Genomic DNA, 24,878 nt, shown 5'->3' with positions numbered 1-24,878 from the left:
AATAGCTATAATATCTACAGTGATTTCGTTAAAGAAATTGATTGTCTGAATGTTCTTTTGTTTGTTGGACAGATATTTTTACACCTTAGGATAATACCCCATATTAAAAACTGGGAAGAGTTTGCAGTTTTACCCTATTTGCTAGCTAACAACTTAGCCTGACATAGTTTCACAGATGCTGACAGAAGACACAAGACAGTTATTCTAGTAATATCAGGAGCTGTATAACATCATTTTTGCATTTTTCATTTCTTAGGCTTCAGTTCCATCAGGGCCAATGTGGAGGGGCCAAGATGGATGTTTGCTCACATGCTTGTGAGAATTCTGATCTTAGGAAACCCAAATCTTTTCTAATGGTTTGTAAGCATGCCTTCCCTTTGCTCCAGAGGGAGACATTCCTATTCTAGCCAGTAAGTGTGTTGGTTTCCTAGAGATCCCATAACAAAGTACCAAAAATTGGATGGTTTAAAACAACAGAAGTGTATTGTGTCTCAGTTCTGCAGGCTAGAAGTTTGACGTCATGATGATGGCAGAGCCATCTTCCCACTGAAACCTGTAAAGATAGAGCAGAGCTAAGGGCAGTCGATGCCTTACTCTCAAGACCTGCAGAATATGAAAAAACCCATGGAAAATTGTCTCCTAATACACTATAGTAGACATATGGGTGAGAGGTGAGTTTATTTTTCTATTTTTATTTTTTTTTTGTCGTAAGTATTGTAAAACTTTATTTTTATTAGACTATGAAGAGACGCATCTATTATGATATAAATATGCATGATGTTGTTGATTATATTTTCAATATGGAGTTGAGTAAAAGAAAAATTGTACAATAACATGTTTTTGTTTTCTCATAGTTTATTTATTTATTTTTTAATTGTACTTTAGGTTCTGGGGTACATGTGCAGATCATGCAGGATTGCTGCATAGGTACATACATGGCAATGTGATTTGCTGCCTCCATCCCCCCATGACCTACATCTGGCATTTCTCCCCATGTCATCCCTCTCCGACCTCCCCACCACCCCCTACTGTCCCTCCCTTGGCCCCCCTCAACAGACCCCAGTGTGAGATACTCCCCTCCCTGTGTCCGTGTGTTCTCATTGTTCAACACCCGCCTATGAGTGAGAACATGCAGTGTTTGATTTTCCGTTCTTGTATCAGCTGGCTGAGAATGATGGTTTCTAGATTCATCCATGTCCCTACAAAGGACATGAACTCATCGTTTTTTATGGCGACATAGAATTCCATGGTGTATATATGCCACATTTTCTTTGTCCAGTCTATCGTTGATGGGCATTTGGGAGAGGTGAGTTTATTTTTGGTGAGAAAAAGGCAGTTATTAAGGGAGAAGGTAGAAAAAACTTAGCCTACTAAAAGCACTTTCACACATTCTTAGGAGAGTTCCTGTGGAAGTTGAGGAATCTGAAACTGATTTGCTAAAAATTGATTTTCTTAGAATGATCTCTATTCTTATATCTTTTGAAAAATATTTCCATATCTTAGGTAGTAGAATCCCAGTTTGAAGTTCACTGTTTTAAGGGATATGAGGTGCATCTGGAGTGCTGTTCTCTGGGAGTCACCACATATAGTACAGCTTTGAGGTATTGATACCATAATGCCCTCTTCTATTTTCCTGAACTTTCCAAGAAGTCTTTGCTAAAATTGTAGTTGGGCTGAGCAATGTGATCAGATAATTAAAAGAGGAGTCTTCTTTGTCTTCTTTTAGGGGAGGGCAACAGTGGCAGGAGAAAGATTGAATCCAGGAATTGCCAAAGGTGGTATGCCACAGAGCCCTGATCAGCCTATGCACAAAGAATATGGTCAGGAGGCAGATAAGTGGTGGAGGCAGCAGACAACTGGGGTGGGGTCCTGATTTCCAGAAATAGTAAGGAGAGGAATTTGTCAAGAGCCTAGAATTCCTGCAATTAAGCAGAATGGGGAGTTGATGTTTTTCTAGTGGATATTAACAAATAAATGTGACCTCATTTTATACTCCCATTGGCCAAGGTCTGGACATTCCAGTTAAAGTTTTTGACCAAATTCTATATGGCTAAATTGATGTGGAATCATTTAGTTCGACAGTAAACCATTTATACAGACGCAACAACTTATTTACATATTTTTTCCAACTAGTTTTTAAATAACAAGGTCAGCTTTTGTGAAATGTGACTATCTGGTCTAGCAATTATAGTTGTCCTTGGAAAACTTGAGAAAGTGCTTCTTATAGTATTTATTAAACATTATTTTTAGTTTGAAAACCAGCACAGATCTCCAGGAGCAATAATGTTTTATGTTATTAAAGTTGAGTCCCTGTAGTCTTGTTTGATTTTAAGAGGATGGATGAATGATATTGAGGAGAGGAAGATAAATTTTTTGTCTCTGTCCTCAGGGAATTAACTTCCAAGGAAGGGGGACCATCAGAACCTGAAATATCTAGCTTAAAAAAATTGTATATATTTGTCAAACTTTACAGGTGGGAATTGTAACAATATTGAAAAAATGTCAACTACTGAAAGCTGATAAGAAAATTCTTAGGGAAAGTATAAAATGCTTAGAGAAAATACTTTGAGGAGTTACTTGGAGTAGAGTTGGCCTTGTTACCTGCAGGGCTTTCATTTTTGCTTCCCTGGAGAAAGAATGGGGTTCGGGGGAAGAGACTGCTGGATGTAATAGAGAGAGGAGCCAAGAAGCTCAACCTGGCCTGGTGGAATTAAATAGACCCTTAGATGTACTACTGCAAAGCAGAGGGAAAATGCATAGGGGGCGGTCTCTCAGGGTGTCAGTTGTGAGGTTGTGATGTAAACCTCTCCTCTCTCCTCTTTGAAACCTTTAATAACTCCTTGAGTAAATTTTTTTTTTTTTGAGGGATCAGGAGGGGCAAGGACTCCAAAGGAGGGAGAAAGGACAGTTGACATCTAAGAGCACTATATTATTTCTTCCTCCTTCTGTTCCTTAAGTTATAGCAGGAAAGGATTAGTAACTTCTCCTTTCATTAGTCAACAAAAAAGTCTTTAAATGTATTGCCTACCGAGGGCTTGCTAATGCATATAAGATGGTGGTTATGACTTAATGTTTATCATTCATATGTATTATGATTACATAGGAAGGTGATGATGGAAGAAAGGCCAAACCTGATCAGTCTTCTAAATTTTATTGTGAAAGTGAGTGAAAGATAAGGTGCTTTGCTGGATTAGAAAGTGAAAAGGAAAAGAAGGGAAGAGCATATCAAGGAGGAGAATTAAGTGCAACTCTCTTTTCCTTTTAGCTCTTAGTTTGTGCCAGTATGATGAGGTAGAAGATAGATGTGGGGTTAGACAGTTCATAAAGAGGAAAGAAAGAAAAGTAATAAAAACAAAAAATCAGGGAAGGAGGAAGTGAACACAAGAGTGAAGAGACGCCAGGCATGGCTCATGCCTATAATTCCAGCACTTTGGAAGGCTGAGGCTGGCAGATCACTTCAGCCCAGGAGTTTGAGACCAATCTGGACAGCATGGTGAGACCTCATCTCTACAAAAAATACGAGAAAAACAAATTTTGCTGGGCTTGGTGGTATATGCCTGTTAAGTCCCAGCTACTTAGGAGGTTGAGGTGGAAAGATCACCTGAGACTGAGAGATGGAGGCTGAAGTGCGTTGAGATCATGCCACTGCACCACTCCAGCCTGAGTGACAGAGTGAGTACTGTCACACACACACACACACACACACACACACAAAGAATAGTGACAAGAGTTACTATGGCATTAGGAAATAAAGACAGTCTGCTGTTCTGGTCAGTGCCATGATAAAGTAAGTGCACAAGACCCTTTCATTGTAGTGCTTTAGGATTAAATAAGAGCAACAAAGTCCTCATTGGGGGAACCTGGTCCCTCCTTCCTGTCTTCACGGGGTACGTGAGAAGCCATTCAATTCTAACTCATTGAACCAGAATCCCTGGCACTGAGTTTATTACGCTTACCACGAAAACCACTTTGTACACACAACCTACAACAATAACAATTTTCAATGCTATTATTTCCCTATTCCATTCTGTGGGCAAAATTTTGAAATTTTCTGGTATGTTGGCCTCCTCTGCTTATTCATTATCACTTTACATACAACACATTAAAAGCATCTTTTGTCTTGATTATGTGGGGCTAACAAACGTTTAGGGAGCATTCACCATGAACTCTACTAGTCAATGCTGAAACTTCCTAGTAACATTGTTAACATTTGATATCGCTTTACTTTGTTTTTGGAGCTGGTATGTTTCTGTTAATTTTTTTTTTTTTTTTTTTTTGACTGCTTGGGGTCTGAACTCTCTAGCGAGGATCTGTATCAAGAAAGCAGCTAATTGCAAAATCTTTCCTTTGGCAGTGAAAAGATTGGGAATGAGAGTCAGTGACGACCAGCCAGTAGATGGCAACACTAAAGCAAAGCACAGCTCCTTGGCGGTGACTTTGTTTCCATCCTGGGACAACCGGCGCAGCTTGGCTTCTTTGGACAGTGGGAAGTTGAGCAGTGTAGGGGAGATAACAATGACCCTTTTTAGTGTTTAAAGTTGGGGCATTAATGACTCCTCTTGTAGAGACAGGTATTCGGGCAAGAATTGGCTCAAGAGATGAGTCAGAAACTCTTCTGTCATTTCCAGTGAATTTTAACCAAGACATTCCAAACTCCTTCCTCATCTGGTGACTGTGCAGTGAGCATCTCCTGACTCAGAACCATCCACACATGACTGTAACTGCTGCTGCTGCTGCTGCGTCGTTCCTGAGGCATTTTCTGTTTATTCTGAGACTCATGCTCCCTCCCCAAATTTTCAGACAAGAGGGCTTACCTTGCTTGGAGTGCTTAGAAGGATGAATGCAGAGTATTAACATCTTCGTGAGGGAAAAGGGAGTTTCATGCCCTTTGAGTTTCTAATGAAAGTACGTACCTCTCCCTAAATGTCCATGAACACAAACAGAATTTGCTTTTATAATTTGGGAGGTTCATGGAACTCCCCATGAGTCCGTGGGACCCCAAGATAAAAATCCCTGTCTGGGAAAAGCTCTCGATGAAGTCCAAATAGGCTATTCAGGAGATACAGTAAGTCTTGAATGTCAGTACTGTCCCAGGCAGATAAATAATTGCTGGATGTTTTCACCCGGATATCCTGTATGCAACTCAGCACTTTCCTTCCCCAAACTTGCTCCACTTGGCATCCTTAATTTTTTTCTTAGTATGACTCTTGTCCCAGTTGCCCTCTTTTCAAACGTTGGAGTCATCTTTGATTCTTCTGTTTTACTCACTGCTGAATCTTCACAGCACTCTCATATTCTTCGCAGTTTCATAGTGAGTTCTTCCTTCACTTTTGGCTATTAGTCAAGCCTGGATTAGAAATCCTGTCTCCTGCTTGGTCTCTCACCTTCTGTTTCTTTGTATTCCAGGCCTTCCTTCTTACCTTTGCTAGGGGATTCTTTGAAAACCCTGAGCTGGTTTTCTCTCTTCGGCTCTGATTAAGTAGCTCCCCAGAGTCTGCTGGAAGAAGTCCGGTTCTGACAATTAGGTTCGGCCTTTTCTTTCTTTTCTTCCGCTGTTCCCTTGCGTTACCTCAGTTTTACTCAAAATGGATACTTGGCTGGCCATGTATTTTCTTTCCTTTGCTCTGAATTTTCTTTGGAATCCTTCTAGACTAGGGGTTCTTCACATTTTTGGTACCATAAGAGATGAGATCTGTTTGGCAGCCTGCAAAGCATACACACACTTTCTCACAATGTTTTTAATGTATAAAATGATATACAGAATTATGAAGGAAACCAATGATACTGAAATACAGTTATAAAAATGTTTAAAAATCTGCTATTTTGTGTGTGTTCGTCTTTATAATACATTTAATAACAAGATATGGCATTGGTTGTAATAATTATCATGGTAGTTTATGGCCTGTATCTGCAGTGGAAGGAAATGCTAAATTTCAGTTAGACATTAGGGAAAATAAAGATGTATTTTTTCCCTATTCAAGTTCATAGACCCAAGGCTAAGGATCTTTAATCTAGATAATTGATTCTTCAACTAAAGTATGAATCAGAATCACTGAGATGCTAAACAGAGCATGCTCAGACTCATTTCTGATTTTGTAGGTTGAGGGTAAGACCCTAGATTTTGCATTTCTAAGTGTTGCTGATGCTGCAGGCCCAGGGATTGCAGTTTGAAACTTCTGATCTAGGATAGATTATCACCTCTTGCCATCTTTACCTGCCAAAACCCTGTGCCTCCTGAAAGACCCAGGGAAAGGCCACCTTTTGTATTAAGTTTGCTCTTACAACCCCAATTGGAAGAAATTTCTTCTTCTTCAAGAACCCTGTCCCAATTTTTCATCCCACTCTCATGGCATTTAACTTTCTGCCTGGAGTAAGATGGGTCTAGTCTCAACTTTGGCTTGAGCTGTCTAAGCTATTTGTGCTACTGGAAATGCTATGATATTTCAGACCTCCATGAAGGAATAAATGTCTTTTCTCTAGACTGTGAGTTGTTCTAGGGTATGAAACATGTCTTATAATTTGTGGTAGAGAAGAGGGACTAAGGAAGGGAAGAAAGAAAATTTCAATAGGGGAATTTATCTAGAAGCACAGAAATTAGTCATGAAAGAGAACATGTAGTTTATTTACATAATACCCTTCCTGGGTGCTACTGGCTGAAATGCCCTTTATCCAAATTAAAAAACATAACAAAGGGCTGGGCAGGGGAGCTCATGCCTGTAATCCCAGCATTTTGGGAGGTCATGGCGGGCAGATCATGAGGTCAAGAGTTAGAGACCAGCCTGGCCAACATGGTGAAACTCCATCTCTACTAAAAATACAAAATATCTGGACGTGGTGGCACACACCTGTAGTCTCAGCTACTTGGGAGGTTGAGGCAGAAGAATCGCTTGAACCCGGAGGCAGAGGTTGCAGTGATCCAAGATCGCGCCCCTGCACTCTAGCCTGGATGGCAGAGTGAGACTCCATCTCAGAAAAAAAAAAAAGAAAAAATTGGTTACACAGTGGACCTTCCAGAAAGTTTTCAAAAAGATTTTCATTGGCCCATGGTCATTGCACAGTATATGGCCTCATCCAGGTCCCTGGTAAGAATGTTTTATTGGTCAGAGCCCTGGGAGTGTATATGGATTTTCTGCAAAGGCTTTGATGTAGTACTCTGGAGTTATTTTTAAAGACAGGAGAAACCCACTGGAGCCTTTTGTGTGGCACAGCTTATCTATACCTGATCAAACCTCCTAATTAGTGAATATCAATCATTTGGAGTCAACCTGGGAGGAGACATAGAATTAAGTAACCGTTGAGCTGCCTGCAGGATTCTGATTTCCATCCTTGTACTGTTTCATTCACTCGAATTTTTCTTCCTTCTTCCCCTTCCGTCTTTTTTTCTTCTCTTCCTCTCTCCCTTTTTCCCCTTTCTGTCCCTTTTCCCATCCTTTCCTTTTTTTAATCCAATGACTAGGATAGCGATTATGTTGAAAGTTGGTCTATAGGGGCCTGTAGGTTTCCTACCAAATAGAAAATTCTGAGACCCTATAAAACAGATCCACAGTGAGATGTTCTCCTTTGCCAGGTAGAAATTCTATTTGTGGTATTGTTGCTTCCTATACTTTAAATCTTGTTTATTTGACAGAGACTAAGCCTTTGTGAAGTGGAAGCATTCTCTGAGCTTTCCATTCAGGCCTTCTGTCTCTGTCTTGCTGTACTTGTACGAATTGTGTGATCCGAGTTACTCTATCAAGTTTAGATAATGAATATAGAGGCAAAATAGCAATTATTAACAGTGATGATAAACATTTGCATGTAGTGCTTTTCATTTCTAAATGGCTTTGAAGAGGCCCAATACATCTGTTAACACTAGTCATTCTGCCTGTGGGATTCCTTATCTTGGGTCAGAGGGTTTCCCTTTGACTCTGTTCTAGCTGTGCAGAAAGACTCATTTTGGTAGCTATTGAAATTTTTCCCCCTATGAGGCATAGTTCTAAACTTTTAATCATTTCTCATGGATTACATCTGTTCTCTTGGTGCTAGCTGTGCATGTTTCTGTTCTCATACATGCATTTAAAATGAATTTATCCTGGTACTGTGGCTAGATAAGAAACTACTATTACTGAATTCTTTCCTAGGAGGGAGAAATGGAATTTTCTCTGGAGGTTTGTTCAGAACAGATCTTCAAATAAAACTCTGATCTTCATAGTGGTACCCTATGGGGTAATTCAGCAGATACTTTGAATGCCTTTTTCCCTAAGGCAGTGGGCTAACAATGGTAGCTAACATTTCTCCTGGGCTGGTCTAGGTGCAAATGTTCAGGTGAAAGTTGTCCTATGCACATACCTCTCTCCCTTGTCACTTTCTGAGCATTTTAGATGGATTTGCATATAGTTCTGTGTGTGTGACTAAGCTGTAAGGAACAGGTACTGGGTCATTGTCTTTTTACACTTAGTGTTGGCGTGTAAATGGTGCTCAGTCATTGTTGCGCTGAAATCCTCTTTAATCTCAAACCAAACCATGTCCCCTTTATTATCATCTCCAACCCCAAATGAAAAGATTGTTTTCCACGTAGAGATTCAAACTGAAATCATATTAAATTAATTAGGGAGCACAGTCTGAGTTAGTACATGGTTTTGTGATCTAAGGATTTATTTTTTCATAAACACTGCCACTTGGGTGTGCAGCCCTGCCCTCTTCCCTAAGATCATCGCACGTGTCTTCCCTGGCTCTTTTTGGGTCCCAGAAGCAGCTCGTGCTGTTCCCTGTGTCTTGCATGCTTCACCCTCTGTCTTACATCACCCTTTATCCCTGCATCCCTCAGGCCTCAGCTCAGTCATCACTTCCTCTGGTGCCCCAGCCCTGTTTCTGCCCAGGCCTGCTCAGTCTCCTTTGGCTGAAGGCTCTTTGGTTCTTTTCCTTCAGAGACCTGATCACCATTGTAAGTGGTTGACCATTTACTCCTGAGCAACTTCCCTCCTCTCTGTTCTATAAACTTCCTGAGGCCAGGGGCTAAGCCCATTCCTGCTGACCTTTGCATTTCTAGCCTTCACACAGTGACTGAGGGATAACAAGCACCAGTGGCCATGCCAAGGAATGCTCAGGGTTAGAGTCCCTCATAATTTCTATCATTCCACACAAAACATTTCTATTCTTGGATATGAACTATTGCCATTTTCCCACTGTCATGTAAAATGTGAATGTTAAGTCCACAAGGGCAGGGCTTCTCTGTCACTATGGATCTTAAGCATTTAGATGAGTGCTACCTAGCAGGTGCTTTGAAATATTTGTGGAATTGATAAAGGTGTCTTGAGAAATCTTGGTTTTCACTGATCTGTGATACTCAGTTGTGTGTGCTCTGCAAACCGTCTCAAGGCAAGTGCCTTCCCTCCTTTCTCTGACTCCCCACCTTCCAACTAGATTGCACTTTCAAGTCTGTTGCTTTAGCAACTCTGGCACTGCCCACTGGTAGGTTCTCAACACATATTTTATGAAAGCCCAGAGCTGGAATTTTTCAAGGAAGTTTCTCAACGGTACATACCTAGCAAAGTGTGGTCCACTAGAGAGGGGGTGGACTGGGGGGGAATAGGTTCCCCCAGGTGTCTCTGCTTTCAACGGTATGCTATGAGATTCATGAATATATATGCAGTTTGCTTTGAGCAAGTACCCAGCAAGATTATCAGCTGAAAAATATGTTTTTCTTTAAAAGCTTAACAGCGAGCCAGGTGCAGTGGCACATGCTTGTGGCCCCAGCTACTCAGGAGGCTGAGGTGGGAGGATTGCTTGAGCCCACGAGTTCAAGAACAGCCTGGGCAGCATCGGGAGTCCCCATCTATAAAATAATAATAATAGTCACCACCATCATCATCATCATCTCAACAGCTTTTTGAAAGGCTGGCATTTTTTTAAAAAGCCATTTTAAAATTGTAAATGCAGTTCGCATGCACATGTGAATAAGCGCACTTCCATATGCATGTATCCCTTCCCCCACCAACCCCGTTATTTATTTATTTATTTATTTTTGATATGGAGTCTTTCTCTGTCACTCAGGCTGGAGTGCAATGGCACAATCTCAGTGCACTGCAACCTCTGCCTCCTAGTTCAAGTTTCAGTCACTTGAACCTCCTTGGTTCAAGGACCACCACCACATCTGGCTAATTTTTGTATTATTATTATTATTTTCTTGTAGAGACAGGGTTTCACCATGTTGGTCAGGCTTGTCTCAAACTCCTGACCTCAGATGATCCACCCGCCTCAGCCTCCCAAAGTGTTGGCATTACGGGCATGAATAACTTCACCCGGTCCCCCTCTGTTATTTTACAGGAGTGTCATTCCCCACCCTCAAAGTTCCCTTGCAGTTTAGCGTGTCAGTGGCCTCATCAAACAAAGAAGATGGCTTTTTGTCACCAGTAACCATCTGGTTTTAGATGTGGCTAGTGTGCCTAGTTGCTGTAACAGAGGGGATGTCATAATTAAACTGCAAGGCATGGTGAAGGGTATGGTTGTCATACATTACCATGCTTCTGGGATAGAAAACAAATGGTCTTGCACTTAGCAGGGGCATGCAGGAATAGTTATTATACAGTTCTGGAAATTGTCTCATTCCAAAAAACATTTGATTTTAGGGAAACACATTGGAGAACTAAAACACATTGAAAAGCTAGAAATAGGTCAAAGTGATTGCACAACAGTCTTTCAGCATTGTGGTGGGGCACCTAACGGCTTTCGTTGGTCACCCAATCAGAAAGCTTGTCTTTAGACTAATGCTATTCAGCTGGTTACCATGGCAATGATGGAGTACTAGTTGTCATGGCAATGAAATGGAAATTTGGGGGACCAATTTCTTTAGAGGAGGTGGATTCATTAAGCCTTGTCTTTCTTTCTTTCCTTAAAACTTGACCATGTCAACCAATACTTTTAAAGGGTGTTCATTTTCATACTCTATACATTTTAGGATTTATGTAATCTTTTGTTATCCTTGGATCTCATGGCTTAAGTCTTTTTGACTCCGTGATTTGAGTAGACACCCCCAGCCCTACACAGTCTTTTGTGGCTCATATTAAAGAACGATGGTGCAAAAGCTACGTTTCTTTTAATCCCCCAAAAGTGTTTCTGCCAAACCACTGAATTCCTCCAAAGTTATTTTGGTGTGAAATACAATAGGTCAGAATAATTACAATGGACTAAATGATAAATGAGACTTCTACCAATGCAATAATCACCTGTTCCTCACTGAGGTGTTTATTAGAATTGTACTTTGAGGCGGATCCTTTTGAGAAGCAGCAGAAGCCTGGCTTTTTTTTTCCCTCCCTGGGCTGATGGGGGTTTTATTTCTCTTTGCTTAGAGTCCACTCTGTGTGATCATCAATGGGAAATAGATCTTGTCACATGTGACACAGACTTGAGTGACCTTTTTCTTGACTGCTCCCAAGGAATTAATTTAGTTGCTTATTTTGAGATTCTAGAAAAGAATAAGTGGACACACACACACACACACACACACACACACACACACACATATAGTTTGTTTGTTTTGAAATGGAGTTTTGCTCTTGTCACCCAGCCTGGATTGCAGTGATGCAATCTTGGCTCATTGCAACCTCTGCCTCTCAGGTTCAAGCAATTCTCCTGCCTCAGTCTCCTGAGTAGCATAACCATAACCACACCAAGCTAATTTTTGTATTTTTAGTAGAGCTGGGGTTTCACCATGTTGGTCATAATAGTGTCAAACTCCTGACCTCAGGCGATCCAGCCACCTCAGCCTCCCAAAGTGCCAGGATTACAGGCGTGAGCCACTGCGCCCAACCATAAGTGGTAATATTCTCAGTTTGGCTAAATCTGGGGATTGTTAGAGATTTTAGAAAATATATTGGATCAAATCTGAATTCATGGACCTCTACATTTTTCTGAGATAATTTCTGGCGTATTAACACGAACTCTGGAAAAGACCTTTTGGTATACTTTTATACTGCGAGTTTGCTGCTATCGAATTTTTACATGGTATTTATGACAGTAATTCTCACATTCTATAATGAAGGGAAATCCCTTGGGGGTTTAGAAGGAAACTCTAAGAGGCTTTTCTATAATCTGTAATCCCCTATTATTGCAGATACACTACTTTACATGAGATCCTTGGGAGAAGCTCAGTAGACCTTGTTGGGTTGAATACCCCCTGTATCCAAACTCAGGTTCCAATCCTGCATAACGAGGAGGCTGGGCTTTTGTCTGAGATCCTCCCCCTTTTTACTGTCTATTGCTTCCTTCCAGTGCCTATGGATTGGCCTGCTGGGGCTGCCATAACAAATTACCGCAGGCCAGGTGGCTTAGACAGCCAAAATGTATCTTCTCTCAGTTCTGGAGGCTCAGAGTTCCAGATGGGAGTGTCAGCAGATCTGGTTCCTCCTGGGGCCTCTCTCCTGGGCTTGTAGATGGTGACCTTTCCTCTGTGTCCTCACATGCCCTTTCCTCTATGTGCACACATCCCCTTCTTATAAGAACACCAGTCAGATTGGATGAGAGCCCACCTTAGCAGCCTCATTTCAACCTAATCGCCTCTTCAAAGGCCCTGTTTCTAAATACAGTCACATTCTAAGGTGCTGGGAGTTAGGGTTTCAGCATATATATTTTGGGGGGACATACTTCAGCCCATAGCAGACTGCAACACCATATTATTTTCATTGTTGTTTGTTTCCAGCAACCCCCTGGCAAAAGAAATGATAGCAAGCTTTATGAAATCATAGACCTCACCATTCTCTGCAGTGTTAGGGCACAAAAGTAATAAGGGGTGTGGTAAGGAAGCAATCTCTTAATGTTCCTGGGAGCATAAGCTGGGTTTCCTTAGCCTAGTGAGGTGGACAACATCAGAAGGGATTTGTGAGAAGTAAGGTGTTATTAAACAAGGCAGGGACAGCAGATGGGGTGAGGGGTGGGGAGCAGAAATCCACAATTTTTTAAGGCCTTTTCTTGGACTAAGAGTTCCCTTAGGGATTACAAACTAAAGGTTAAAATGCAAGATTGGAATAATTTTCGAATTTGCACAAAAGTCTAGATTGCTAGGTTCTCTTAGATGATCTGACAACAGAGCCCACATTCCGGAGCAGAAATAATTTCTTGCTAACCTCCTTGGTCTTCCTGCAGGTTCTCTGAACTTTAAGCTTTAAATAAATTCACCTTTTGCATAACCTCCTTGGGCTTTATTAAAATAGCTTCTTTGCCTTCAAAGAAGATACGGCAGATGGGCTTCAGCCAAAGGAAGTAAAGGCAGTGATCACTCTATGATGTCATGCTGGAAGGCAGGAAGTGAAGAGGTGCCCATGAAGTGAGAACTGCTCATCTTGCTTGAGGCAGACTCAGTGTGTTCAGGGCTCCCAATCAACCTGTAAGAAATAATCCATTAGAAAGGTGTTACTAGCAGTGTCCCCTGAAGGGAAGAAAGGGCACGAAGGTACCACCAGCAACTGGCTTGGTGTTCTAGTTAGGCAATCTTTTTCTTTCCTCCCTCCCTCCTTTCCTGTTTCCCTCCTCACTTCCTTTCTTCTTCCTTCTTATCTTCCTTTTTCCTTTAGTCCTCCTTTTTTCCTCCCTCCCTTCTCTTCTCCCTCCCTTACCTCCTCCCTCCCTCCCTTCCTTCCTTCCTCGAGGCAGTGTTGGGGATGGTAGATACTGGCTGCTGGGTCTGGGTCCAGGGACAGTGACAGAGGCAATGATGTGTTCTAATCATTTCTGTGGCATAACCCTAAGTGAGTTCCTAGCTAGGGGACCCTCAAGCCTAATTCTCTGGTCTTCCTGCAGGTTCTCTGAACTATTAAGCTTCAAATAAATTCACCTTTTGCGTAAATTATCCAGAGTCAGTTTCTTTTGCTTACCAAGATGAATGCTGATGCTCTTTGTGCTCTGCTCAGACGTACTGGTCACGGCCAAGAACTCTGAGATGGCCACAGGTCCCAAATTGTTATCCAGATTTTCAGAAAGCTCCAGAGCCTATCTCAGGGAGCCCCAGATGAGTCAGTCCCCAGATACATTCCATGACTCCTCATGGTAATAGCATCACTTCCTTGAATGAGGAGCTAGGTGAACAACTCTTTCCAGCAGCAAATTAAGCCCATTTCTTTTCCTTCTTTACAATGGAACATGCTATACAAGTTCAAACTAACTTTAATGGAATTTCTAGCTCTCCATGTCCAAAGTCCCATCAATAGTGTTCTCTTTTTCTTTAAGTATGAAAGCATTTACTGGAAAGAAAAAAGAATTTCTCATGTTCTCTGCTTTTCTCTTGCACGGAAAAATACAGCACCAATCTTAGATTTAATTAGAGTTAAATTATGGCCCAAGCAGGAATAGTGGTTGTTCTGAAAATCACAGACTTTTCAGAGACTCTCAGAAATCATTAATGCTATTCCCTATCCATGGATTTAAAAATTAGATTATGGAAGAAACATGAGTGGTGGGGGTGGGAGATGGTGGGGTTTGAGAGAACCCCAGAAATGGAGTAGGGAGTGGAGATTGCCAAGAAGGGTCCAGATTCCTTTCTTAGGGTGATTGGGTGTCCATCAGCTCTCCATCCGCAGTGACGTTCCATCTCTGTCCTCCATACATTAAAATAATACCTTAGTTTTTCTTTTATTGAAACATTAGAAAATTTGTTGTCAATACTAAAAAACAAAACAGAAAGGAAAAGTAAACAGTCGCCTGTGATCTTACTACTAGAAGATAATTACTGTTAATAATTTGGTGTCTGTGTTAATCTAAACTCTTGCTAGTGACAACTCAAACCACCTTGAGTTAAAGAAAACATGCATTAGCATGTAAAACTGATAAGTCTAGGGTTATATATAGTTTTAGGCTTATCTGCATTTAAGGGTTCAATGTCATAGGGGGTTTGAGTGGGAAAGTGAGATGACGTGTTTTCCTTTTTAGAAGATTATTGACTTTTTTTTTTTTAGTCTTTAACTGTCTTTCTTGCTCACCAGAGCAGACAGAATTCTTTCTTAAGTGTGGTATAAACATCCACCCTAAAAGCCTCTTCCCCGCAATGATCTAAGAAAGCTGTAGACGCTCGTGGGACTGAAACAAGCAGACTTTTGTGAGGTGCTAAAAGCTAAGTCACAATATAGATCCATAGTATGTACATTTAAAAAAAGAAAAGGAAAGGAAAAGGATGCCTACATAAACAGTGAACGTTCAGAACCACTAGGAACCCCATCTTGCTTCCAGCTGCATGCAGAAATGGAACGTTGATTGATATTATCGTCTGAGAGCAGCTGACGACCTCCCTAGCCCACCCGTTCACTGGACTCAGTGTGTGAGTGTATTTTATTCATCCGTCACGGAGTCAGAGTTTGCAGGACAGAGCCCAGCAGGTGGTGATCGACATCTCAAAATAGTTTTAATTTAGAAATGTCTAATCCTAGACAATTTAGTAATATTGATTACAGCACAATAATTGAGCACTAACTATGCACCAGGCAATGTTTAATTGCTTTCCTTTAATCCTCACCTGGGCTCAAGCAATCCTCTTATCTCCACCTCACAAAGTGCAGGGGTTACAGGCATGAGCCACTGTGCTTGGCCCTGGGTTCTTTTTCTTGCATTATAGGAAGATGACATTCCTGGCCTCCTTGCCATGTGACTCGGACATATGCAGCAGTTGTTCGTGTCTCCTCCATACCAAGACATAAAACCTCACCTCATTGCATGTGCTTTCTCTTCCTCTTCATGGTGGCCACATACTAAGATGGCAGTGACAAAAAAAATGGAAGGAGCCCAGAACCCCAAGTCACCTGCCTGACCCACACCAGGCTGTGATGTGGAGAAATACAACTCTCAGATGAGTTTGGGGGGTTTGTTACAGCAGCTAGCATCAGTTACTCTAATACAGATGTGTAAACAGATATTTGCACTATAGTGTTTTGGGCCCTGCTCCAGCTCTTCTTACAGTGTCAAACATATGGTAACCTTCATGACTGTTTGTTCAGTAAAAGATGAATCTAGAGATTGACACATTCCTTTGGTACGTGGGAGTCTGAAGGAGTGTTGAAGGGGGAGAAAGCCACCTTGCTCTATGGGAGGGCATGTGTACTATCGCTGATCTTTTCCTGTAACACCTTTTCTCCTGCCAAGAATGCCCCTTTATTTCGGAGGTGAAGCTACCATATCAAACCATCCACTTGCTGGTCCCAAAGCATGAGCAGTGCAGGCCTGGCTGTGAAGGACTGTCAGTTCAGAGAATGCTATGCCTTATTCCCCCTATCACTCTAGGAAAGAGAAGGTAATCTCTCCTAGAGAAGTATGATCTTTCTCCATTGACCCCTGGCAGTTGGTAACATTTTCATCAGCCTTCCTCCTATTAAACCGCAGTGATGCAGCAGCCCAAAGCCATAGGGAACATGGCAAATGTGATTTTTCATGTGTACTAACACTCATTGCTTGAGCCCGCTTTACTTGAGGCCCCAACCATGCACGTTAAGATAGATGGCTTATCATTCCCTGTTGTACTTGGTGTAATAGGCTAGATTAGCAGATCTAACTTATGTAAATACTCATTTATTGTATCATTTCCTTTTGGCTTTGCCTCTGACAAAACCCCTAATCTTGGGTCAGGGCACCTAGAAACATGCTCATACCTTTTCATCCTATAGGTGAGTACCCTTGGGTATCCATCACATGGAATAGGATGATAGAAAATGAGTAACATATGCAGAGATTCAGAGTATTTGCTACTAAAAGAGCAAAAACACTGGAAATGGGATAGAATACTGTATAGCTATGAAAATTGCAAATAAGTAAATTATACTAACATCTACAAATTTATTAAAAATACTCATTCAGTTCCTTCCCTCTGCCTGACATTGTTCTTCCTGCAAATGAGTCTACAAAATCAACATTAAGGAAAAAATAATCAGGATTCAATAAATTCTAAAGGATACAAAAAAGAACAAAATGTCTTTAAAAATTTATATTTCAAGTGTGTGGAGCAATAAAGAGGCAGGATAATGGTAGTTAAATGTGGGGCTCTGTAGGCAATCGATCTAGGTCCAGACACTGGCTCAACTTTTGTTAGCTGTGTGATTTCACAAGGGATAATTTCTTTAAACCTCAGCTTTTGTTTGTTTGTTTTAATCTGAAAAATGGGGATAATAATGATTCCTGAGCTTGTTAAATATTTTTAACAAATAACATGGCAAAACTCCATCTCTACAAAAAGTACAAAATTTAGCTGGATGTGGTGGCATGCACCTGTAATCCCAGCTACTGGGGAGACTGAGGTGGGAGGATCACTTGAGCCTGGGAGGTAGAGGTTGCAGTGAACCAAGATCACACCCCTGCACTCCAGCCTGGGTGACAGAGTAAGACTGAAAAAAAGAGGAAAGAAAGAGAGAAAGAGGAAGAGAGAGGGAGAGAGAGAGGAAGAGTGAGAGAAAGAAAGAGGGAGGGAGGGAGGAAGGAAGAAAGGAAGGAAAAGAAAATATTTAGCAAATGTTAGCTATTTTTATTATCATCATATTTGTGTTAACAGATGCACACTACAAATGCCAATCACTTCTTCTCTGGGTACCAATCATATTACATGCTCCTGGTTTTCCTCCTCCGCCCTGGCTGCTCCTTCTGTCTTCTCTGCCAGCTCCTCACTCCACCCAAGCTCTCCAAGTTGGGCTCTCCAGGGCTTGGTTATGTGCTCTGCTCCTTCCTTTCTCCTTCTCTTTCCAAGAGATCTCCTCCAGTTCCATAGCTTTAAATATCAAATTTACATATTCTGGCCAGAAATCCCCCTAAGCTTCAAGTCCATCTGCCTCCTAGACTTCTCCACTTGGAAGTCTAATACCCATCTTAACTAAGTTCAAACCTGAATTCTTGGTTGCAGGTCCTGGCCAACTTCTTCCTTTCCTGTCTTTCTTTCTAAGTAAATATCAATATATTCCACGCATTTGCTCAAACAAATAAAACCTAGGAGCCACTGTTGATTCTTTCCTTTCTTTATTCCCATATTTAATTTATTAGCAAATCTTGTTGACTTTAACTCTCAAATGAACCCCCAATTCATCTCTTCCTCTCCTTCCCCAGCTATCTAGTCCCAACCACCCTCATCTCCTCCTGTTGCTCCTTAATTGTGATCTCTCAATTCCCTCTTGCCATTCCCTCCCAAGCTCCTCTCCACTTCTGGGTCCCCAAACTCGATTACAACATTTACAGTGATTTTTAAAATTGTGGTTAAAAAACATACATAGTATAAAATTTACCATCTTAACATTTTTAATGTGATGTCATTTGTATGCATATTGTTGTACAACAGATCTTTAAAACTTTTTATCTTGCAAAACTGAAACCCTGTAACCACCGAACAACAGTTTCTGTCTTCTTCCTCATCCCAATCCCTGGCAATCACCATTCAGCTTTCTGTTTATGAGTTTGGCTACTTTAGAGATCTCACAGTAGAATCATGCAATGTTTGTCCTTTATTGATTGGCTTATTTCACTTAGCATAGTAGCCTTAAGGTTCATCCATACTATGGCATATGACAGGAATTCCTTCTTTTTTAAGGCTGAATAATATTCTATTTTATGTGTATACTACATTTTCTTGACCTATTCATTTATTATTGGGTTGCTTCTCTCTCTTGGCTATTGTGAATAAAGCTACAGGGTGTGCAAATATCTCTTCTGTTTTCAATTCTTTTGGGTATGTACTCAGAGTGGGCTTGGTGGATCATATGAGGAATTTTATTTTTAATGTTTTGAGGAAATTCCATACTGTTTTCCTTAGTGGCTGTACCATTTTACATTCCCACCAACAGTGCACAAGGGTGCCAGTTTCTCCACACCCTCGCCAAGGCTTGGTTACTTTCTGGGGTTTGTTTGTTTGATCATAAGAGTGGCCATTTTAATGGGTGTGAGGTGATATCTTATTGTGGTTTGGAGGAGTGATCTTTTAACGATATAGATGTTATATTCCTGCTTGGAACCTTCCAATGGCTTTCCTTGAACTTAGAATGACATCTAAGTACCTTGATATATATATTTTTTAGATGGAGTCTCACTGTCACCCAGGCAGTCACGCAGTGGTGCGAATTTGGGTCATTGCACCTCCGTCTCCCGGGTTCAAGTTATTCGCCAGCTTTAGCTTCCCAAGTAGCTGGGATTACAGGTGTGCAGCAAGCATGGATAATTTTAAGTACTTTACTTTGGTCTCCAAAATCTGATGTCTGTCCATGCTCTGGCCTTTATTTTAATCTCCAGGGCTTCTTGCTTATGGTGGTATAGTTGCAGCATGGCCCTGTGTTCTCATGTGCAGTTCCTTTTGCTTGGGTCTTTCTCTTCCTTTTCACATGGCTGGTTCCTTCCCATTATTCAGATCTTAGCTCAAATGCTACTACATCCAAGGTGGCATTCAAGCTGTCCCATCTAAAGTCCTTCTCCCAGACACTCCAAATTCTGTCACCCTGTTTGTTTACTTGTGCTTTTTAAAGCAGTTATTAACAACTGAAATTATTTTGCCAATTTATCTGTTGGCTTATTTAGTGCTTTTTTTTTTAAAAAAAAAAATCATACCAGGAAGCACACTCCATGAAACCAGGAACCCTGTGTGTCTCATTCACAGCTAGATCCCCAGAAGGGAGCCTGATTCAATGAAAGTAAAGTGTAACAGAACAATTAATGCCAGCTGAGAGCTTTGGGGAAAGCTTTGTGAAAGATGCAACCTTTTTGTTAGGTTTGGAACGATGAATCTGATTTCAACAGGCAGTTATCAGGATGAAATAGGGGCCATTTTAGGCTGAGAAATGGCATGAAGTATGTGGAGAAAGCATGCAGCATCGCATTTTCAAGAAAAGTAGCCTGGTGTGGCTGAAACTCTAGGTTCTGAAGAGGAGGTGGTGGCAGGAAGGCTGAAATGGCAGGCTGAGGTCAAAGCAGCAGACATTGAATTCATTTCAGTTCCGTCAATTTGCTATTTAGTTAGTGATGCGTGAGGCTTGAAGATACAAAGATGAATAAGACACAGTAGTATGCCATCCTGCAGCAGTGGGGAGCCGCTTATGGCTTTAGAGCAGGGTAATGACCTGAGCACCTTACAGAGGTCAGAATGCAGCAGTGGTTACGAGCGTAGCCTCTGGCACCAGATGGCTTGGAATCAAATCCTGCTCTGTCACTATCTACCTCTGTGACCAGGGCAACTGTTTAACCCCTGAGGCTTAATTTTCTTATGTGTAAAGATGATGATCATAACTGTGGCTTTCTTGGCTTTCTTGTGAGGATTAACATTTGTATAGCATGGAGTCTGGTTCTCAATACATGTTGGCTATTAATGTTTAACATGTTGAAGAAAACAATGTCAGTACATGGTACATTTTCAATGATTGTTAGGTTTCTTATTTTGTTTTTAAGAAAGATGATTTATTGGCAGCAGTGTAGATAATCATTTCTAGGAGGAGACAGTGGGCCTAGGCACACCACCTTGGAAACTACAGCAATAGTTGTGGCAAGGGGAATGGCGCACAGAATTAAGTTAGAGCAGAGATAAGTGGTGGAACAGATTGGAGGATGTGGAGGGGCTGCAGAATATATTTTGGAATGAAAGTAAGTAGATTTAATTTTGGGGTCTGTTGAGCTTAAGGTGCCTGAGGAAAATCTCTGTTTTCTGATGTTCAGCTGAAACAATAGAGTCATTTCAGCAGGGCAAGGTGGCTCACGCCTGTAATCCCAGCACTTTGGGAGGCTGAGGCAGGTAGATCACGAGGTCAGGAGTTCGAGACCAGCCTGGCCAACATGGTGAAACCCCATGAAATGGTGAAATCTACTAAAAATACAAAAATTAGCTGGGTGCGGTGGCGGACATCTATAATCCCAGCTGCTTGGGAGACCAAAGCAGGATAATTGCTTGAACCCGGGAAGCAGAGGTTTCAGTGAGCCAAGATTGTGTCACTGCACTCCAGCCTGGGTGACAGAGCAAGACTCCGTCTCGGGTGGGGTGGGGGGAAGAGACATCTGAAGTTTAGAACATACAGGTGAGTGAAATAGAGATTTGTACTGTGGAAGTGTGGTATGTGCGTTAACAGATGGCTGAGAATTTGCACTGAGCTTGTCATTCACCTACTACACTGGTAAAGAAACAAATGACGGTGTTTTATACTTGTGTACTGTTATGCATTCCTGGCAGGGATGTAAATTTGTACAACCTTCTGGAAAACAATTTGGCAATATTTGTCATGAGCCTTATAGATACTTGTACCCTTTGACCCAGTGATTTCACTTATTGGAGTCAACGCTAACTTTATGATCCAAACACAGATACTATTATACATAGAGCTGCTCACCACAACATAACATTCAATTGAAAAAACAAAACCTTCAAACAGGCTCACTTAGTGATAGGCAAATGATTAAATAATGATGTGTTCATACGCTAGAATATTATACAGCTATTAAAAAATCATGTTGACTGAGACTCCTAGTGTGAATTGCTATAAGGGAGAAAAACCCAACAAGGATACACAATTATACACAGAGTATCAGTTTGACTCTGCTAAAAAATAAGATAGTATAAGGATTAGAAGACAAGATACTAAAATGTTTGTATTTTTTTTTTGTTTGCGAAATGGAGGCATGGGTTGGTAATTTGTTGAAGTCTGGTAACTGAGTTTGAATTAGGACTATATAATAGATTTTTGGCTTACTTAAAATTTCCTTCTTTTCCTAATGCATCTGCTAATATTTAGTTACTAACACAGTAATAATCTGACTCACAGACCAATATTCAAATGGCAGTTTCTATTTTCTATTACAAATTTTTTTTTTTTTTTTTTTTGAGACATCATCTCACTCTTCTACTGAGGTTGGAGTGCAGTGGTGCAATCATAGCTCACTGCAGCCTCAAACATCTGGGCTTGAGCAATATTCCTGCTTTAGCCTCCTAAGTACCTAGGGCTACAGGCATGTACTACTATGTCTGGCTAATTTCTGTATTTCTTTGGTAGAGATGGGATCTCAAACACAAAAAATGCAAAAATTCATATTTTTTGTGTTGAGTTCATTGCCCAGACTGGTCTTGAACTCCTGGCCTCAATTGATCCTCCTGCCTTAGTCTCTCTCTCTCTCTTTTTTTTTTTTGAGTTGGAGTTTCACTCTTGCTGCAAGGCTGGAGTGCAATGGTGTGATCTTGGCTCACTGCAACCTCCGCCTCCTGGGTTCAAGCGATTCTCCTGCCTCAGCTTCCAGACTAGCTGGGATTACAGGAATGTGCCACATAACTTTAGTAGAGATGGGGCTAATTTTGTATTTTTAGTAGAGATGGGTTTCTCCATGTTGGTCAGGCTGGCCTTGAACTCCCCACCTCAGGTGATCCGCCCGCCTCAGCCTTCCAAAGTGCTGGGATTACAGGCATGAGCCACCATTTTTTTGGTTTTAATGGATGCAGTCCATGGAAAGCCTAGACTCTCAAACCTCATTTTCGAGTTAATGTCATACCATTGTACAATTTTGAATATGCCACCGGACTACTGAAGATGTTTCCTTCTCCCTTGGCTTATTGACATCATCATTAACTTGCATTTAGAGGGACATGATTTTTATATAAGGGATTCCTTGGATATGTCAAAGAGAAGATTAGTACAATACACCATCATTGAGAGGGTAATTCATCAAAAATCCTAACTTTAGCTGCACAGCCGAGCAGCTAAAAGAAATCCAATGACCGTTGGAAGCACCCCTGATAGAGAGGTGTTGGGTGTGAAGGATGCATCCATAAGTCACCAGAATTGGATTGCAAATATCCTAGAGCTGGCGATCTCCTGGATCATGCTGCCATAACTGTCTTCAAGATATTAATACTGAACAAGGCATGTTGTTTCAGGACTGCAGGAGGAGCAATCTCTCTTCCCAACCCCTCCCCACCCCTCACCCACACACGTACACATGCACAAAAGCACGTTTTGATACCCAGCTCAGTTCCATTTCTCTTGCTGAGACTGACCTTGATAGAAAAATTATTTTGTTTTTATTTTTTATTATAGAAGGCAAGTTTTCTATTTACTATATAGAAACAGATAAAAGGCTACTGAAGAATTGATGAACTTCACTGTGATTATTATTGAGCCAAAATAGTAAAGTTTAAATACTTATTTACTTATACTATAGTATAAGTAAGCCAAAAATCTGGTCCTAATTCAAACTCAGTTACTAAACTTCAATAAATTGGCAACCCATGCCTCAGTCTCCCAATATTTTCCCAGGTGGATCACTTCAGGACAGGAGTTTGAGACAACATGGTGAAACCCTGTCTTCACTAAAAATACAAAAATTAGCTGGGTGTTGTGGCAGGCGCCTGTAATATGGCCTGTGGGTAAAATTTGCCATCATTTCAGGCTTTTAGGACGTTTTTGACACTCTAGGTCAAACTTGGGGAATTTTCCTTTTTAGGAGTCCCAACTGCTCAAGGCAGAATCCAGAAAACTCCCTTGCCCTGCCTTTGTAAGAATAGGGTGCAAGTATATGAAGTGTGGGAGCTGACGACCAGTCACACTCACAATGGGACTCTGGTTCGTGAGTGAGAGATGGGGAGGCAGACACAATTTTCTCAACAGGAGATGGTTGTGGCAGGCTGAGGAGCTTAGATTGAGGGTAGCAGGATGATGGAGTCTTTCCTGGAACACCTCTGCAGTCTGATTTGGGCATTTGTTCCTGGTGGGATAGCCTCTAAATCCAACTCTCTGGTCCTAAAGTGGACATTGAAGAGAAAGCATCCAGCATCAGGTAGGAGAACATGACTTGATAAGCATCAAGTAAAGCTTCAACTCGTTTCAGTGTTGTGTATGAATATTTCCAGCCTCTATATGGGACAGTGCTTTTTGGAAAGAAAGAAAAGTGACTATCCTTGCCTTCCAGTAGGCCTTCCGGTCAATGGCTTAGTTCAACATTATTCCATCAGTTTGGGAAATAACTCCTTTGACAGATGGGTCCCCCACCCCCCATCCATTTCTCCATGTTTAAAGATATCTGTATACACGACCCAAAGTTTAATCAGGAAATACTAAAATAAATACAATATTGAGCATATTCATGTAATGGAATTCTACATAGCAGTAAAAATGGAAAAACAACTGTTTTACTAACAATGACGACTCTTACAAACATACATTTCAACAAAAGAAGCCAGACACAAAATCTGCATACTGCATGAACCCATTTATAGATAGCTAAGAAGACAGGTAAAACCACACTGGTGTGAACTATCAGGATACTGATTACATTCATAGAGGCATGAGCACAGTAGCTTCTGGGATGCTGATAATGTGGTATTTCTTAATCTGGGTGGTGGATACATCAGTGTGTCAGCTTGTGAGAATTGTTACACTAATTTGTGCACTTTTCTCTTTGTATTTTGCACTTTAATAAAAGTGTTTTTCCGGCCGGGCGCGGTGGCTCAAGCCTGTAATCCCAGCACTTTGGGAGGCCGAGGCGGGTGGATCACTAGGTCAAGAGATCGAGACCATCCTGGTCAACATGGGGAAACCCCGTCTCTACTAATACAAAAAATTAGCTGGGCATGGTGGCGCGTGCCTGTAATCCCAGCTACTCAGGAGGCTGAGGCAGGAGAATTGCCTGAACCCAGGAGGCGGAGGTTGCGGTGAGCCGAGATCACGTCACTGCACTCCAGCCTGGGTAACGAGAGCGAAACTCCGTCTCAAAAAAAAAAAAAAAAAAAAGTGTTTTTCCTTGATTTGCATGTTTTTTAAACTCTAAAAAAACGTTTAAAACTTTACATCTCTTATTAATATTCAATCTGGTACATAACATATTATTTTACAAAGCTATCTACTACATACTTTTAGACCTTTAGTTATCTTTTTTTATATTTAAAGAAAAATACCTGGCTGGACGCAGTGGCTCACACCTGTAATCCCAGA

The 24,878-nt window shown here is 41.2% G+C and overlaps 1 protein-coding gene across 1 annotated transcript in view; it reads left to right on the top strand.

The window, feature by feature from the left end:
- The window catches only part of KICS2 (KICSTOR subunit 2), a 53,459-nt gene that overhangs the window by 27,385 nt on the left and 1,196 nt on the right, over positions 1-24,878 (top strand). The window contains exon 5 of the transcript XR_010343005.1: positions 496-671. The gene's annotated coding sequence lies outside the window, so the exon portion shown is untranslated. The remainder of the gene's footprint in view (positions 1-495; positions 672-24,878) is intronic.

The sequence above is a fragment of the Aotus nancymaae genome, unplaced genomic scaffold, assembly GCF_030222135.1.
Source record: "Aotus nancymaae isolate 86718 unplaced genomic scaffold, 86718_ANA_hifiasm-v0.15.2.pri h1tg000016l, whole genome shotgun sequence".
NCBI classification, from domain to species: Eukaryota; Metazoa; Chordata; class Mammalia; order Primates; family Aotidae; genus Aotus; species Aotus nancymaae.
Note: the sequence above shows the minus strand (reverse complement) of the source record. Positions and strands in the feature narration are given on the sequence as shown.